An 18,233-nucleotide genomic window follows, 5' to 3' on the forward strand; every position below is an offset into this window, starting at 1 on the left:
GGAGCGGATGGTTCCTTTTTATGCCATTTTTGATTTTCATTGTTTTGTTGATCACTGTTTTTTTATTTTTGCTTTAATTAAATGTTGTCTAGCCAAACCTGACTGGTTAAGCGACAACTTCATTGCTCTTCAGCCTTTTTAATGTGCCAAAACAACAAAAGTTTATAATGATCAACTATTGCCAATACTGAGGAGGGATTATTGGAATTCAGCTCTCATTCACTTTGCCTTGGCTCTAGCTAGATGAAAAGTGGGACAATAAAGAGAAAATAAGCATGGTGCCTGAGCAGAGATGACACACAAATCTGGGATATTTCTTTTCCCACTTTGCTTTCCACATTTCCATCCTGCCAGCTAACAAGCTTGCCATAGTGACTAAACTGAACTTTGGAGCACTTCGCTGAACATTTATGTTTGATTTCTTACAGGGTTACTTGCATGGCCTACTACACTGGATTAAATGGGGTTCAGAGTGTTGAGGAAATCCAGCTATTGTCTTAGCACGTGGACTTAACAGTGTCAACATTTGGGCTCCAAAGCTAAAGTATTTGGAGTGCAAAAATTAAACACCAGTAGAGGTCAGCAAAGAGGTACAGAAATCTCAAGGTCTTTGCTGCAGTCTAGTGACCGTCTCCATTTTTACAGCCCAGACCTGATAGCCCTAACATTTCCCTCGATTCTGTGTGTAAGCTGGTTTAATTAACTGAACGACAGCCGGTTTCCAATTATATGCTCTAGTTGTCCCTCCAAGTGCCAGATACGTGAGTGGAAAGTAGTAACGATGATTCTCCTACACTGAGATGATTTAAAGTGGGGAAAGCATTTTATCCCCTAAAGAAAGAGCCTGAAATGGTACAGGAGGTGTCATATTTTGGAGGTCAGCCACACTTTCACCCTTTTCAGCAAACATCCTATGAACATTGATCCAAATTGCCCACATCTGCCTCTGCACTAGCCACTAAAACTGGAAAAAACAAAGCAAAGGAAAACAAGCACAGTCGGAATGGATAAAAATGCAACTGACACCACATAAAACTAATCGCTGGTTGCAGCTGCCACGGCTTGGAAGCTGACCAAATTGACAGCTTTTCGAGTTGCGCTGTGATCTTTTTCCCCCCTTCCCTCTCTCAGTATTAACCAGTTTGTGTAAGAGCAAGAATTTCCTTTCCCACTGAAAATGTGGTGGGGGGTGGAAGTGGGTAGATGCCTGAACCCCCCAATGCACTTTGAACGATAAGGCAGAGTTCAAAGCCATAAGCAGACAATCAGCAAGGCAGCCAGAATTGTCTCGGTATTCATTATCAATAGATATACTTTCCTCCAAATTGTAGTGAACTGCTTCTTCTCTTGTACAAAGGCTTTCACTGCTGGCAAAGCTGTCTTTTTGGCTGTGCTTAAGGAAACCCCTGAAGCAGCCCTTAGCATTATAGCATTGAGTCACATTCACTGAAGCACCTGTTGGCTTGCACATGAAGATACTGCAATGGCTTCTGTTCGGGGCCATCTTTATAATGATCCTTCAGCGGGAAAGACTGTCACTATGGGATATTTCAGGTCCCAAATAAAATGTGCAGGATTAATGATAACTGAATGTACATGTCTATACAAGCACCTAATAGATACGCATGCAAGCAGATGCAAGGGGGTGTAATCATCACATGGGATTATCTTTGGGGGAAAGTCAGATGTTTTTCTACATAGAAACAACATATTTCTTTTGTGATGTGTCAAGTAGAACTTGATTATGAATTTATTATCTCCTGAACAAGGTATGAGACAAAGCAGTTGCTTCATTAGAAGGCAGTTCCATCACTGACCAATCCTATGCTTTCTTTGGCCCATGTAAATCCAAATATGTTCCACAGGGGGACACTTCTAGTTATGTGTGCTTAAAATTCCAACATCTAGGGGGGGTTTCTTAAGAAGCAGACACTGAACTGGAGTGAACTCATTATATACTCAGAAAACAAGCTCTTCACAGCTATTTCATTTAATTATTTCTTCAATTTATATAGCTGACCATCTCACATACATGACTCACATACGTGACTCGGTTAAAATAACAAAAAACAAATAAGCAAAACAATCACAATGAAAACCATTCAAAACAAATTAAAACAAGTAAAACATAATCTGCTGGAAAGTGCAAACCATATCTCCCAAAGAGCGTAACCCTTTTGAGGTGCCATACCTCCTCTGGATCCCCAGGTATGATGGCAAAGCCAACACTTCTAGGCCTTCCAAAAGGCCAACAAGGTCAGAGCTAATCTGATCTCCAGGGGGATGAGGTTCCAAAGGGCAGGCACCGTGACAGAACAGGCTTTCCTCCTGGGTGTCATCAGATGACATTCCTTAATGGATGGGACATGTAACATGCTCCTTCTGCCAGACCTGATGGGATGGGTAGATGTGATTGGGGAGAGGCAGTTCCTCAAATAGCCTAGCTCCATGCCACATAGGGCTTTCTAGGTCACTACTAGCACCTTGAAGTGAACCTGGAAGCAAAGTAGCAACCAATTCCAACCTGATCCAGGTGTGCACATAACTGCCCACACCACCGCATTTTGCACCAGGTGCAGCTTCCAGATATTCCTCGAGGACAGCCCTATGTGGAGCACATTATAGTACTCTGTTCAGGAGGTGACCAGGGCATAAGTGACTAAGAGTAGAGCTTCCCAATCCAGGAACGGGCACAAGTGTCCCACAACCTTAAGTTGCACAAAGGCCCTCCTAGCAATGACTGCCACCTGCTCATCTGGCAGGAGTTGTGAGTCCAGAAGGACCCCCAGATTGCGCACAGGGTCTGTTTGAGGCAGTGCTCCTCCATTCAGCACCACTCAGAAACCATGTTCTTCACAGCTATCCCTTTTAACTGCATTGGCTGTACTAGCAGAGAAATCCACGCATGGACTTGTGTCACCAATTAACAGCTTTGTTGAGCCTGATATCAAAAGCAGACCACATACATGGCCTTACAAAGATGGCAATGACAATGACATAAATGCTGAGAAAATAGTGAAAAATGGTAAGATGAGGAATGTACAGGTGTAAATGAGGAATCTGGTGAAATGATAAATTAAAAATGTAGGCTGTGTGAATTGTTTAATATATGTAGCTGAATACTGCACCTGTGCCTATGTTATTGTTTCCCTATTCAAAGGGAAAGATAGCAAGAGCGAATGGAAAATCTACAATGGGATTTGTTTGTTAAGGGTGCCTGGGAAGATGTTTGGCAAAATTCTGATTGAAAAGGTGCAAGAGATGACTAGAGGAAAATTTGGCAAGTGTTCTGGAGCTTAATGACAGGCAGGGAATGTGCAGGCTTAATTTCTGTTTTCCATGCCACTGAGGAAGCTCTATGACCACGAAAGAGTGAGTTTATTGATTCAGAGAAAGCAGGCAATGTCATGTTGACTAAGAACCTGGATAATTTCCAGCAAATGTTGGAAGGTCTGTATGATGCAAGGAGGCATATGCATCTGAAAATTAATGTTATCAAAAACCAAGGATGATTGATTTGAAAAGAAAACTAAAAAATACAGTTTTAGGGATCCCATGGAAGCGTGGAGCCTGTTAAATGACTGGTGTAAGTTTAGATTGTATTCTTACCTGTCTTTTTGTTATTAAACTTTTAAAATTGGTTTTAATTAGTTTTAATGGATAAATTATGCCCATTGCTTAGTTTTTGTTTTAATAGTGTATGCTGCCCAGAGTCACATGCGAGTGAGATGGGCAGCTATATAAATTCAATAAATAAATAAATAAATAAATAAATAAATAGGTAGTCCTCATTTAGTGACCACTTTGTTTAGCAACTGTTTGCAGTTATGACAGTGATGAAAAATAACTTTATATCCAATCCTCGCATTTACAACCTTCGCAGATCTGTAAAGCAGAGGAAAGCTGAAGTAAGTTCATAAGCACAGTTGCGGTTTCACTTAGCAACTGCTTTGCTTAACAACCCAGTTGCTGGTCCCAATTGTGGTCGCTAAATGAGGACTATCTGTATATATGGTGGGAAACAAGAGCAAGTAGAGGAATTCTTATAACTTTATAGTACTTTTACTAAAAATAGAAAAATGCATGAACAAATGTTAGAAAAGTAGTGGGTCTGTTATGAAGAAATGTGTATCAAAAGAAACAAAAATGCTGTGAATGTGTTTCTGGTGACTTTGTTATATGGAAATGAAGATTGAAAATGCCAGAAGAAGCATAAAAGTAACTTGAAAGCAGTTGGAATGGGGTATTTAAGAAGTGTGTGCAATAGAAGAAGAAAATGTAAGGTCAGGAATGAATAGGTGCTTAATAAATGTGGGTTTAATACAAAAATGGGTGTCCAGGTACGAAAGAAGTAAGTTGAGGTGTTTTGGTCATATAAAGAGAATGAATGAAAGTAGAACTGTCAAACAATTACTTGGGGGAAGAGTGAATAGGTCAAGAGGAAGGGAAAGTTATGGTTGCATGGAGCTGAGAAGAGAAAGAGGTAAGAAATGTAAAAGATGAAAGGCAGTGTATGAAGAACTGTATAGTCCTGGCACAAGCAAAAAGAGACAGGTATGACGAGGTATACTGAATGATGGTGTCAACCAAATTTAGCTATATTTCCTTTTCTTTTATGTTATGTCTTTATTTTCTTTTGCTTACATATTTTCTCCACCTTGCATAATATTGCTGTCCCCAAACAAACAACATGATGACCATATATGTACATATGAAAAAGCTCAGTTCTATGTCAAGGTCAATGAGTTTTATTCCCTAGTAAGTACATTTCAGATTGCATCTATAAAGGAACAATTAATTATAGCTTTTCTCCAGTGTTCTGTTTCTTTCGGGAGGAAAAATAATGTTTTTTGTTGTTGTTATTTATTTAATATACTTCAACAAAAGTCACCTGTTAATTAGTATGGTGGATAAATAGTCCCTATTAGTAGTAATGTGTTTTGAAGTAATTTCATATTAGCAAAGTCTTTATTTAACTTGAGATTGGAAGAAAAAAGACCAGTACTAATAGATTTCAGCTGTTACTATGGCAACGAGGTAGCCAATAGAAACCCCTGAATATATCCTTTGTGACTCAAAATGAATTTGTTTACCTTAATTTCACCACATTATCACTGAGTGAAGTAACTCCCCCAATCCCACAGCCCAATCTTCAACAGCTGGCTGTTGCGTTGCTCAAGCATATCTATTGCTCAGGGTTTTTTTCTTTTCTTTTTTTCAAAGATGTATAAAAAACTGTCCATATTTTACATGAAAATTAAAGACAGTTCTAATTCTGATAGATAATAATTCCATATTTTAACTACACAAGTCTTTAACAAGCAAAGATGGAGTCAACTGAGCCCCTTTATGGGTAAAGCTTTCGGCAAAGCCCTAAACCTGGGCTAATAAAACACAACTGGTGTGCTTACATAACAACCCCAAACCAAGGCACCATATGACAACTTAATTAGGACTACAGTATCTGGGCTGCAAGAATCCAATATAAGAGTCATTGTGGTTGCTAATGAAATGCTGCAACATGGAGCGCTCCAGTTGGATATACTCCGTTCCATCCGTCTCCTTCCTGGTTTTCTGCTTAAAATGCCGAGGACAGTTAGCATTCTGAATCCAGTGCTCCGCCTTCACTGCATGATTTAATTTTGTTTTTCCTTCCCTCTTGTGTTTAATACTTTTTCTTCTTTTTGTAGTTCTGCAGATTTGTTTTGTTTCCTTGAGCCTGTTGAAAGCAACTGCTTTGGTTACAGAAGAACTTATGTTAAAAACAGGGAAGAGAACTCTGATTTTTTCATATGTTTGATCATAGGCATCCAGTGAAAGTCACAGTGATGTTAAAATGCCATTGCACACATCATGATGCAAACTGCGTGCCTGTATTATTTTGGATGATGTTATAACTGAAGTATATAATTTGTGTCACTCATGAGGTCATGAAACACACATCACTTGTTCCCCTTCCCCCCCACCCCACCCCCATGTTTCCGTGTGGACTCTCATGTCCGTGGAATGGAGAATTGTTTTCATTTGGTTTTGTAAAAGTCTGTGTTACAGAAGCCTGTGAAAAAGATGGCAGCCTTACAGTGACAAAAGAGAATCAACTGGTACCATCGAGTCCCCATTAGCAATGCGTAATGGGCAGAATAATGGATCGAACCATACAATTTGGCCCAGGGTCTGCTTTCAGTCACTGTTTGGCTGAATCTAATGATAACCATGCTTCCAGCAGAACCTCAGAGACAGTAGCAGAATCAGAGCATTCAGTTTGACTAGCTATACGAGCTCAGTGGGACTTCTACAGCCCACTTAAGCAGGGGGACCACTTTCTGCAAGGAATTAAGCTTTGCCCCTTAAATTAGAACAACATCTAATAGCCACAACTTTCCTCATTACTGCAGGACTTGAATAAAATGCCATTCATGAACCAAAAATTCTTAAAGGAATAAAAGCCCCTTATGATTTGATATGCAGACACTTGGGTTTTCCAACATGTTACCTGCAAGACCATTTAAGCAAGGAACTTTCTGCAGATTCTTCTCTATTGGGGCAAGGTGTTTATTGTTCCTATTGTGATAGTTTTAGCTGGCAGTCCCTACTTCCTCTTCCCAGTTCATGGATGTTTTTCTAGAATGACACTTTTCTGACCATGCCTAGCCATGGAAAAACCAGTCATTTCTAACTATAAATTGAAGTCTTAAGTGCTTTGTAGAAGAGTGAAGGGCACATGCTAGAAAAAAGCTGCATAAAACTATGACCTATTGGAGCAATAGACTCTGACTTCTTGGGACTCCCACTTCATCATCTTTTCTTCAAACATTGGATAAGTGAGCTACTTCTCCATGGTTCAAGAAAAGGTGGATTTTAATTTTTCTTTTTCCCTATGTAGAACACTTTTTACTCTTTTACAAAGGTAGCATGTTAGAATGGGGCAGCAAGCTGTCATCCTGTCTTTGACCTCCAACCTTTTGCATCAGTGGCCTTAATCTCCAAGATCAGCACGTTGGTCAAAACATTTGCACAAGGAAAGCCAAACTCTGTTTCATTAGGTCTACTGAGCTACAAACCTCTCTAGCTGGCTGCAGAAAACTCTCTGCTGCCATTTAATGGTCATCTGGACTTTTGCAGATGTGATGCAGGTTGGGGGCGGCAAGAGGCGATGGCACAATGCCACAAAGCAGGTTTTCCATGTTCCTCTTGGGTTTGGGGATGTGAGTTACCTTTCTCTGTTTTTGCCATCTCTTAAGCCTATTTGAAGGAGTACACCATAGGATGAAATTTGTCCACCCCTGCCTTATGAAAAGAAACAAGAAAAAGAAGCTTACAATGAGGACATAATGGCTTCAGGAATAAAATAAAATGAGATTAGAGAGTCTTCTTTAAATACCAGCAGAAATCCAGGTTATAATTCTTTTCTGTATTAATATTTATCCAATGCGTAAACTGTTTTGCAAGGTCATAGTCATATAATATAGTGAATGTGACGTAATGATAACTTTCATGAATTCCCTCTTGAGAGGCTGTGGGGCAGGGTTGATGGTAGGAAGCATGGTTTCTGTGGCACTTTGGATGGCTTCTTCTTTGCCCCTACTGGAAGATGTGGAAGACTGAGCTCTTCTGAGGGCATTTGGTTTGTGATACTTCTGTTCTGCATTCTAGATCTTACCATTTTTAGTCTTTTTGTATTTTTATTTTATCGGTGGGTAAAAACCTAATAACTAAATACATAAGTAATTTCAATTGCAATAAATGTTAATGCTGGTTTAAACCTCAATTTAACAGATCATTTAGTGGGAAATGGAATTTGTTAACATTCCTTAAATCTGAAGTTTTCTCCTTTCTGGTTTGTTTTTCTTTTCCTTCCTGGAGATTGACCGTAGCCCCCCGCCCCACAAGGAATGAAGTAATGATAAAGACAGCCCTCTAATTCTGGGCACCAGTCTTAGGGCCCCTTTTTCTCCAGCTGCTCTTTTAGCAAGAAGGGTTGGTGAAGCCAGGGGTAAGGAGATTACCTTATTTTAGGGTACCATCCAGATAAAAATATAGTTCATGGTACCTTAAGTCTGCTAAACTGAGTACAAGTGAATATTACAGTGTGTACAGTATATCATCCTTTCTTCTGTCACCAATGTGTAGATATATTTAACAAGGAAACATCTCTTAATACACATTTTCTTTTCCCTTCCCTACTATTTGAGGTGTTTTTTAATCCCTAGAAGAATTTGTTTCGAAAACATTGAAGCATGTTTCCATAATCCTACACGCCAAGATAGTTTTTTTAAGTAAATGATGCATTAGAATTCATTGTATACTCTGAAATACAACATACACTACTGGATGCTGATTGTATGCAGTATGCATGGATCACCAACTGGGATCCAGTAATCTTAACATCATAGTTGATAGTGTATGGGAATTAGGCAAGTTTTTTTTAAAATTATATATAATATAAATAAAAACAATCTCCTGGGCAAGTGCACTTTGAAGTTGGCTGCACTGATGTTTGTTTGGCTGTAACTCACTATGTTGTACATTGTAAGTTATGATTTATTCAATATGTCATTCTTAAACAAACTCTAGATTATGTGATGTGTGATTCGGGCTGAAGACTTGGCTAGTGAACTGCTAATTTCAGACTCCATCCAGGTGCTTAGAGAAGAACATAAGCCTGTGCTCAATCAGGATTCAAGAAAGAACAGCTCAGAGAGAGATTAGTTTAGTGCTCTGCAGTCATTTGCCAGATCTCTCTCTCTCTGTTCCATTCCTCTAAGGACCTATTTGCATAAGAGGCTGCCATCAAGTCACTTATTCCAGAATGCCACCATTAAATCCCACAGCTCTCTTATAATCTGAATACTATCTGCAGTATGCATATATGCCACATACTTGTGCGGTTCTCCAAATAAAACATATACAAGAATAGATCTGTTCCCACTTCTTTTCTTTCTAATGTTTGTAAAACCCTCAGGTTTCCAATGCATGTGTGCCAAAAGCAAAATTACTTCTCATGTCTCTGCAGATTTGTTATTGATGTGAAGTCAACATAAGCTTAACCCCTTGTTTGCTGGGACATAAATTAAGGTAACCTTCTCCCCAAGTCTGTTTCACTACAAAGGATTCTGATTCCTCTTGGGAAAGATCAAATTCTAGTGCAATTTCTTTCTTTAGGGAAAGGAGCAGATTTGCAGCACAGTGTGTGTGAAATTAGAAAGGCAAGTCCTATTACTGTTAATGGAATATTTATTCTGTTGTGTCCTTTCATGGAAGGTTACGATTTTGTTCTGTCCAATTGAATTTTCCTTTGCATAAATTCCTTGTTTGGTTGTTCATCATTCCAAGTGTTTTATAAATGCACCCAAAGCTGGTAACTATCATTAAATTGAATTTGCAGTGACATATGCTTGTCATTAGCTATGTTGCAGATTTTCCATGCAAATTTTTTCCAATGTTTGTTTTATACAATGGCTTCTTCACATTTCAGTGATTTAAATTATGGTTATGTAAGTAATTAGACTGCCAGCTTCTTTGGATTTGCATTTTTAAACATTCAATTTTATGTTATTTCTTTCTCAGTAAATTGGCAGTGCACACCTATATCTTCCTTTACAATTTCCAATTTCCTTCCACTCCTTTTTTAACAGCCTAGCCTGAACTTTGTTTATCTGCCCTGTTTGTTTTGTATTATATGATAGTCAAATGATCATGCTAACACAATAAGTACTCCTAATACTTATCACCAATCTACAGTTTAAAAACATTTTTCCTAGCATATTTTTCAGTATACTTAGTTACCATTATAAATCAAATGGAGTTATGGCAAATTATTACTGTCCTGAGATCAAAGCTGTATTTTATCCAATACTATTTTTTGATAACTATCCAGATACATTTTATTTATTTATTTTTCAAATGCATATATGCCACCCATCTCACTGTACATTCAGGAAGCCTATGAGTACCTCTTCACAACTGGCATGGAGAGGGCCATGATCTCTGATGCTAGTATTAATGCAGATGTACCCCCTGCTATAACAACTGGAGTTCAAGCTGCTTTCCCACAGAGACAGTCCAGACAGAATCTCTTCAGCTGCTGTAGAATTGATCTCATTATACCTGCTAAGAATATGCTACCTCTAACTGTGAATGTTTACATCATTAAAAGCAGCATATGTAAACCCACGAGCAGTGTATCTGCTCATACAATAAGAACTTTAAATGACGCTAAACTGCTGAATGAATAGTATCAAAACAACTCTCCTCCTCTACCTTTCCATTCAGCTTTGCTACACTTTGCACAAAGCCTGATGCCTTCTCTTCCTCATCTCTTGCTCCCAAGTAGTCTTTCTGCCCACACAGGGGCTAGTTTTCAAGTGTTGTTCCTTTCTTAGTTCTTCCTTTTATCAGTCTTAAATATGTATCTAACCTAGCACACTCTCCCCCACCCCACTCCTTCCTTTCTTCCATTCCATCTCTCCCCTCCTTATGCAGCCCTTGAGGACTGGGGACTGGTTAAACTATAACCTGGAGTCAGCATGTCTGACATGAGTTTATCTACCAACCTGCAATCTAACAACTTTAATATTTCCTGGCTTGCACCAAGTTTACTGCAAGCCACTAGTTGCACAGAGTTATAATGGCTAGTAGCCATTGATTGTCTTATTCTCTATTCTGTGAGTTGTCTTTGGTCACAAGGTGACTGATTACAATTGTTCTAAGCCTCTTCTGTACATCTCTTGATTAAACAGAATTTCTACCTACACACAACATTTCTCTACTGATTAGTAAACTTCTCTTTAAATATCTGAAAAAAATATATACTCTGTATTCAAATTGGTTAAAAGCAAGTTAATCAGCTGCCTTTAACGGTCTTTTAATAGTGTAACCCTATATACACTGCTTGAAAGTAAATCTGAAGGACTTCAGTGAAAGAATTGCAGCTGAAGTGCTTCTTTCCCCCCTCCTGCTTCAGACACAAAGGAAAGAGAAGCCACAGAAGCATACCCTTCCTCCTCCGGTTTCAGAATAATCAGAGAATATGTTCTGTAATGGAGCTTGTGTGAGTTCACAGATTCCCAGATTTGGTGCCGCACTGAAGCCATGAGAATTAGGAGACAACCAAACTGGAGAATCCTGTTAACTTTTGCTTTGCTGTGGCAGAAAGCTAAAAGAAAGCCAAAGTATTGTGGAGGATAATTTTGCTTATGCTATTTGTTGTGTTCCTTTTTGTGGATTCTGGACACACTCTCAAGAGTAAGTTGTAAATTAAAACTCTTTATTATACAGCAATTTCAGACACAGCACTCTCGTTGTTTTCCACTTTATCTCCTTCCCCACTCTTCTCCTAAATTCTTCCTCTTCCTGCCTGTTCTAACATCTCCTGAAACTTGGAATACTACACTATGCTGCTTCTTGCTATGCCAGGTGTACCGATGCTATCAATCAGTGTAAAATACTTCTTTTTAAAAAAAGCCACAGAATGAGGGCCAAGGCAGTGGTTGGCAATGCTTGCCTAGAGGAGAAGTCCCATTGCCAGGTGGTTAAAATAGGACACTCTTGGAAACCTGGAGCTTCCCATTTTGAGATTTACACTTTAGGAAGACAAATGAATTGCCTGTTAAAAACAGTTGTAGGCAAAGGGATGAAACGCCCTGCTTTCAACAAGAAAAGCAGTGACTGAAAGGGAACATGGCATGCTCATAGGTTGCAAGATAGGCTGGAAAAGAAACAAAGGTGGCTGCTCCATTTCATGTCCTCCGTCTGTTTCTGTCCTCATGAGAGCATCTTGCTTTATTGCTGGATGTGCAAAAGCACTTTGGGGCCTCTCAGGATGAAGGGTATACTTTAACGGAAAGCAAATTCTCTTTTTTATGGCTTTATCATTGTAATCATGCTTGAGTCTCAAAAGGCTGCCTGCTAGATATATAGTATTTTTACCTAATGTTTTCTAGTGCTCATCCAGGGGAGGGGGGGGTCTGCTGAGAAAGACTGCAGACTAGTACTGTTTTATGATGACTGTATTTGTGATTGCTAATTTCTTGCTTCCAGCAAAACAAAAACAAAAAAGACTAAAGAGTTGGAAGGCTTACTCGCATTATGGTTACCAGTGACAAACACAAATGCCTTTAAATCCTTTTCTATCTTTGTAAGGACCATAAGCTGAAGCACGCACACACAAATTAGCCTTTGTCAGCTCTTTCTTCAGGCTATAAAGGGAGAACCTGAGCTTTATAGATATGAGGGCAATCTGACTACATCTGTCACCCCATTGATTGCCAGCGTTGATCTACATGTCAGCTGTGTTATCCTGGGCCCAGTTTTGAGGCACTGAGTCCTAGTAGCTTATAGGACTTTTTTCTGGTGGCAAGAATAACGCTCCTAGATTAATATTTCAGAAAAATGAGAAATCTACTCATGAATGTCCCACATCATGTCATATTGGCATTGTGCTGAGATGGGATCTTGCTACCTTTTAGCAATCTGATGAAAAAGCATCGAAGGATATGGGATAGGCCTGAAGCTGAATAAAATTGAGGTAGAGGCTGATATTTTACAATGCTGGGAAAGATGGAAGGAAAAAGAAGAAGGCAACCAGCAGCAAGGTGGATAGACTCAGTTACAGTGGCAATGGGGGCACCATTAGAAGACCTGAAGGACCAGGTTAGACACAGATGATCACGGAGAAAATCTATCTGTGTAGTTGCTAAGAGTTGACAACAACTTGATGGCACACAATCAGTTGTGGAGAAGCAAAATCAAGATGGAGATCTGTAGTCCTGGTCAAGAGTTCAGTCTGAAAATGTACCTACTACAAAGATAGAAGGTGGCTAATGCCTGCTGCTGCTACTTCATAAATTTTGGGGAGCAGCATTAATGTAAGTTGCCTGTATTTTACCACTCTTTACCCTGTTTTACTAGAAGTGTCAATGCTTCTACTCTATTCTAGAGAAGATCATATACTCATTCTTAGTTTTCATGGTTCTAACTAGGAAATTTCTCCATCAGAACCAGAATGAGATTAATAGAACAATATTTTATGGAAGGCTGCAAAATAAAACTTTGAAAACAAGAAACTTGTGTAATTATTACAACAAATATAGAAGGGGTGACTCTGTTTATTACTGTAATACCAATAGAGGCAAATAATTTCCAACTTCTCTGTTTATCTATGCTTAGAAAAGCAAGGCAATGATCTATTCAAAAGTTAAATATGAATCAAATACAGAATATATAACTAAGACATCAATATTTATAACCTGGCAATTTAAAAAATCTTCTGAAACTGTTAAACACTATTTTTCTACATGATTGTCAACATATAGCTTTTAAAATTAAAATATGTCACAGAACAAGAAGTTCAGATAATTTTTTAAAAAACATACAGGAAGTATGCAGGATGTCAGTTTAATATCTCATCTGGGATACAGCATCTTCAACAGGATGCTGATGGCAAAATTTGTGTTTCTGTGCTACCAATTGCAAGGAAAAAAATGGTGCAGTCTGATTTCATTTCAATATTCTTCTTGGCATGGATTAAAAACAAATATTCTAGGCACATTTAATTAAAAATGGAGTGATGTTCACCACTCTGATGTGTAGAATAGGAAGGCAATTTACAAAAAGGAAAGCTGAAAACAATGCAGGAGACAGCAGGAATGTGGTTTCCATGACAACAAATCCACAAGAAATCTTTACATTTATGTTGATTCTTAGGATGAATACCCATGTTTAGGATGAGGTTGAGGAACGTGGTGGGATGTGGTTGAGGTTGAGGCTGAGAAATTAGGAATTGTAATCTAATTAAATGTTACAATTGGATGCACATCTTGGATTGGTATAAAACCACCAGTTATCTATCCTAAGATATATAAGCAGCTTAAGGTGCATCATAGTCCTCCCTGAACAAAGCTCTAAGCAATGAAAATCCCACTGTACTATATCGATACATTTTAAGGTCTGACAATTTAACACTGCAGAATGTTCTCCATTTGAATCACATCCTTTAAATAATTAAATAAATAAATGCTTCTTTAACCTCATCACATCAGTCATATTTCCCATATGAATATATTAGCAGCATGGGATATGTTATAGTACAGGAAAAACAAGGAGGGAGGCCTGTTGGTTGTAATTTCCCCCAGTTCGATAGGAAGCATAGGCACCCACAGGGCAGGCAAGTATATCATGTATTGTCATGTGTGTTATCAAGCAAATGATGTGAATTATATATTGTATGTCACTGGTGTTATGATGTCATGACGCTACACAAATTATGTAATTCATGTTCACATGATGATATCATGCCTATTATGAGGAGTTCCCCCAAAATGTGCAAGTGGAATCAATTCTTTCTATAAAAATATTGACTCAAAATATTGATTTCAGTCCCATTCTTAATAATATTCATTGCCTCTTTTATCTGTGGATAAATTCAGGTACAGAAAATAGAAAATAATAGGAATCTCTAATACAAGTTGATAAAAAGATAGCACAGATTACTGCACAATCTTACTGAGTCAATTGCTAAGGGCTCAGTCATGTAACTAGCAGTTTAAGACATGGTTGCATTTTAGTTGTGCTTCCGAAATACTGGATCCCCAGTCCATCAGCCCTAGTTATATAGGGCTAAGCTGTAAGCATTTTTTTCTTTTACAATAGGAATTCTCTGAGCTTATTTCTTGTCCAGGGATCGGTATCACTTGTCTGTCTATACACACGCATACAGAGAGGTGAGTGAGAGAGAAAGAATAAGGGGGATGTGTTTGTGTGTGTGTGTGTGCATGCCTTTGAGTCAGTGTTGACTCCTGGCAACTGCCTGGACAGGTCCCTGCAGTTTTCTTGGCAAGATTTTGAAAACGGTTTGTCCTTGCCTGCTTCCCAGGGCTGAGAGAGAGTGACTGGCCCAAGGTCACCCAGCTGGCTTCCTGCCTAAGGCAGGACTAGAACTCAGAGTCTCCCAGTTTCTAGCCTGGTGCCTTAGCCACTGCTCCATACTGGCTCTTAATATAACTCTACATGCTCTACATAACTCTCCCCATGCTGGCTGGGGAATTCTGGGAGTTGAAGTCCATACAGCTTAAAGTTGCCAAGGTTGAGAAACAATGCAATAGACCATCTCAGGTTTTCAATACCCTCTACTGGCATCTCTGTTGCAGTGTTACATCTCTGAGTTCCTGGCTTCCTGCTTTCCCTTTTGTAGTTTGTTTGTTTGTTTGTTTGGCCCCAGTCCTGGACTGCATCTTCCCTGAGGCATTTCAGTGCAGCAACTGCCTCCTCTCCTTTCTTCTCCAATGAGGAAACAAGTTGCACTTGCAGAAAGCAGAGTTTGGGTTCTCTTGGGTTCTCTTCAGATAAGACAGTAAACATTGCACCCACTTTGAAGGTCATTTTCAGCCCTTCAGGGTAAGCCAGGTCAGGAAACAGATACCGCTTGCAGGGTATAATAACAGAATCTTGAAATCTTGTCAGTGTTTCTCTGTCCCATCAGATACCACAGAGAATAAGACAGGGTTATTTTGGGTTTCTTTCCAATGCTTTCCACTTTCCCAGGACTGAATTGCTCTTTCTTCTCCCTAAAGAAGGAAGGTTCGTTTATTTTCCTTTCCCAAGGTTGTCTCTACATTCCTTTACAGTCATGGTGATGCCTCCTCATTGCGCATGTTGCTTGGAGCCTTTGCTGCCAACTCTCAAACTTCCATGAAAATCTTCCCTCTTGGCTTGCTCTGGTCACAAACAACCAAACTAGGTTAAAACAATCAAGGGCCTTAGGCAAAGGAGGAAAAATGGAGCAACGTGTCCCTTCTCCAGTTAGCATTGCAAGGCAAGCCCTATATATGTCTTTTATTCCTAAGAGTCACTGAAGAAAGAAAGAAATTTAGAAAAAAGATCAAGCCCAAATACCAGAATATAAAGTACCCAAGAACCAGTGGGGCTAAAGATGGTGCTAATCAATAATGGCCTTATTCAGTCTGGTGCATTTGTTGCTAGCTTGACCTGATGTAGCTGGGCCAAAAGGTAATTTGGAGAAATGAGGTTTATGTCAGATGTTGCAACATCATGCTAAGTGCTGCTACTGTCTGCTGGTGAGTAAGCAATGGCCAGGTAGCAAAGATGATGATGATGATGATGATGATGATGATGATGACGACAACGACTAATGTTGATGGTTTTCATGGTACTTCAATCATCCAATTCTAAGCAGCTTACAGGAAAACAAACAGTATGTAACATTAAGATAATTTTTAAAAATCGACATTATGAAATATACTACAATAATGGTATTTATTCAGCATAAATCATAGTAACTTCATAAAAACCATAATAAGATAAAGCATCAAAGCAGCCCTATGGGTAGTCCCAGCCAGATGTACAGAAGGAAGACACAGGATAGAGCAGTGGCAACAGATAGAGGTTCTCTTTCCCCCCGAGGGAAGCCAGGCCACTGGTAGAGGGTGGGTTCACAGGGTGGAGCTCAGGTAACGATGCCTCGGGCCATCCTCCTTCCATCCCCATGGCTGGCGTGATTGAGAGAATGAAGCCAGACTCGCTCCTGATCCAAGCCAAAATGATGAATTTGGAACAGAGAATTAAATCATCCTTTATTGAAACTCAGAAAATGTTTCTTAGTACATGAAGATATAGTCATTTTCTATAACCAGGAAATGTGCTTTATGGTTTTTACCGTATGAATACCATGAAGACATGAAACCTCAGAAAGAATTAACAAAGCATTCTGAATGAAAGCAGCATTCTCACAATGTATTGCTGAAGGCTTTATGTTCATGTTTTTGTTCATCACAATGTTCACTACAGGATGCAACTGTACTTCATTATTTACACATCAGAAGCTGTTACAAAAGGAGTTACGATGAACAGTTAAGATGCTTTTTCTTTCCAAATATATTAATACTGTACTGCGTTGGTTAATGAAACTGAATGTCCTGAGTGGCCTCTTGGGAAATTTTATGAATTGGTCCAACCTATCTGGAGGGCATCATATTGGCAAAGACTGATCTAACATCTTCCAGCATAGCCAACCTTTCCTTACCAGATAGATACTTTGTACTGTCTTGGGAAAATAATTTGAAGATAGGACTAAAAATAGTCAAAACTGTGAAAAGTAGAAAGTTTGAAGCTTCATGTTCAATCCATACTATAACTTTTATAAAACTGTGAAATGGATAAGTCCATATTTTGATTTGTATGAAACTGTGATAGCTATGTTCAGTGTGCAAGCACTGAGATCATGATTCACTACTCCTAATTCACTAGACATTTCTAACATTTCCCAGGAGATAGTAAGTCAGAATCTTGATATATGTCCACAAAATAGGTTATAAAACCAGTAAGAACAATCCTCCCAATCCTGTTAAAATGGTACTTGAATTTGTATTGGCAGCTGTGTGGTATTTATCTGTTAGATTTATAGCTTGCCTTTCCCCCAGGATCTCCAGAAGAGTAGTCCCATCTCCAATTTGACCCCCACAATACTAGATGAGTGAAAAAGTGATGGCCCAATGTTATCCTTGGGTGGGTGTGAACTTGATGTTGGGTCTTAGCCAATATACTAACCACTTTGTCTGGATTATGTTAGTAAGTTTCCTCCCTTAAGGAAGTGAACAGGTAGAAACAGGAAAGTCAGGGGAAATTTTGTGACTCTTTCTCAGTGACTCATTTCATCTTTTAGATGTGTTTTCTATCATTAACCGTACACATCCTCAGTGGCAATACAGCACAGAATTCAGATTTAGAAAACAGCCAATCAAATAAGTTGCTGGAAGGTCTGGGTGATTCAAGTTAGCTTCCCCAACCCTGATGCATAAGCAAAAAGACCCATCTCATCGTTTGAATCAGTACTCAGAACTGCTGAGTGTTATTGATATTTGCAGCTTTACAACTAAAATCCAGAAGCAATGAGCTCCCTGCGTGGATATCTAATTGCTGCCTTATGTGATCCCTGAGGCCCTGATTTCAGCAGAACAGTTGTGCGTGTTGCTGCAGTCCATTTGTGAGCCTTTTAACTGCATTACAGATGCATAAATTTACTGCATGTTGTGTAAATTCTCACTGAAACCAGTTAAGTATAAAGATGCATTCCAGATGGGAATTTAAATGGTAAATTTCACATCATATTATTGAACAGGTTACTTTTTATCCCTCATTTACCTGCCATCTGTCATAATTTCAGTTTGTCAGCAAGATAGCTTAGGTTATGTGCATGCTTTTGAAAGCAAAACAAAAAA

The 18,233-nt window shown here is 39.0% G+C and overlaps 1 pseudogene; it reads left to right on the top strand.

The window, feature by feature from the left end:
- The first annotated feature begins 222 nt into the window (after positions 1-222).
- LOC148216705 (U6 spliceosomal RNA) lies at positions 223-321 on the top strand (annotated as a pseudogene).
- Positions 322-18,233: the final 17,912 nt, after the last annotated feature.

This window comes from Python bivittatus, unplaced genomic scaffold, assembly GCF_059951505.1.
Source record: "Python bivittatus isolate LINGU-HERP-01145 unplaced genomic scaffold, Pbiv_v1 ctg000080_np1212, whole genome shotgun sequence".
NCBI classification, from domain to species: domain Eukaryota; kingdom Metazoa; phylum Chordata; class Lepidosauria; order Squamata; family Pythonidae; genus Python; species Python bivittatus.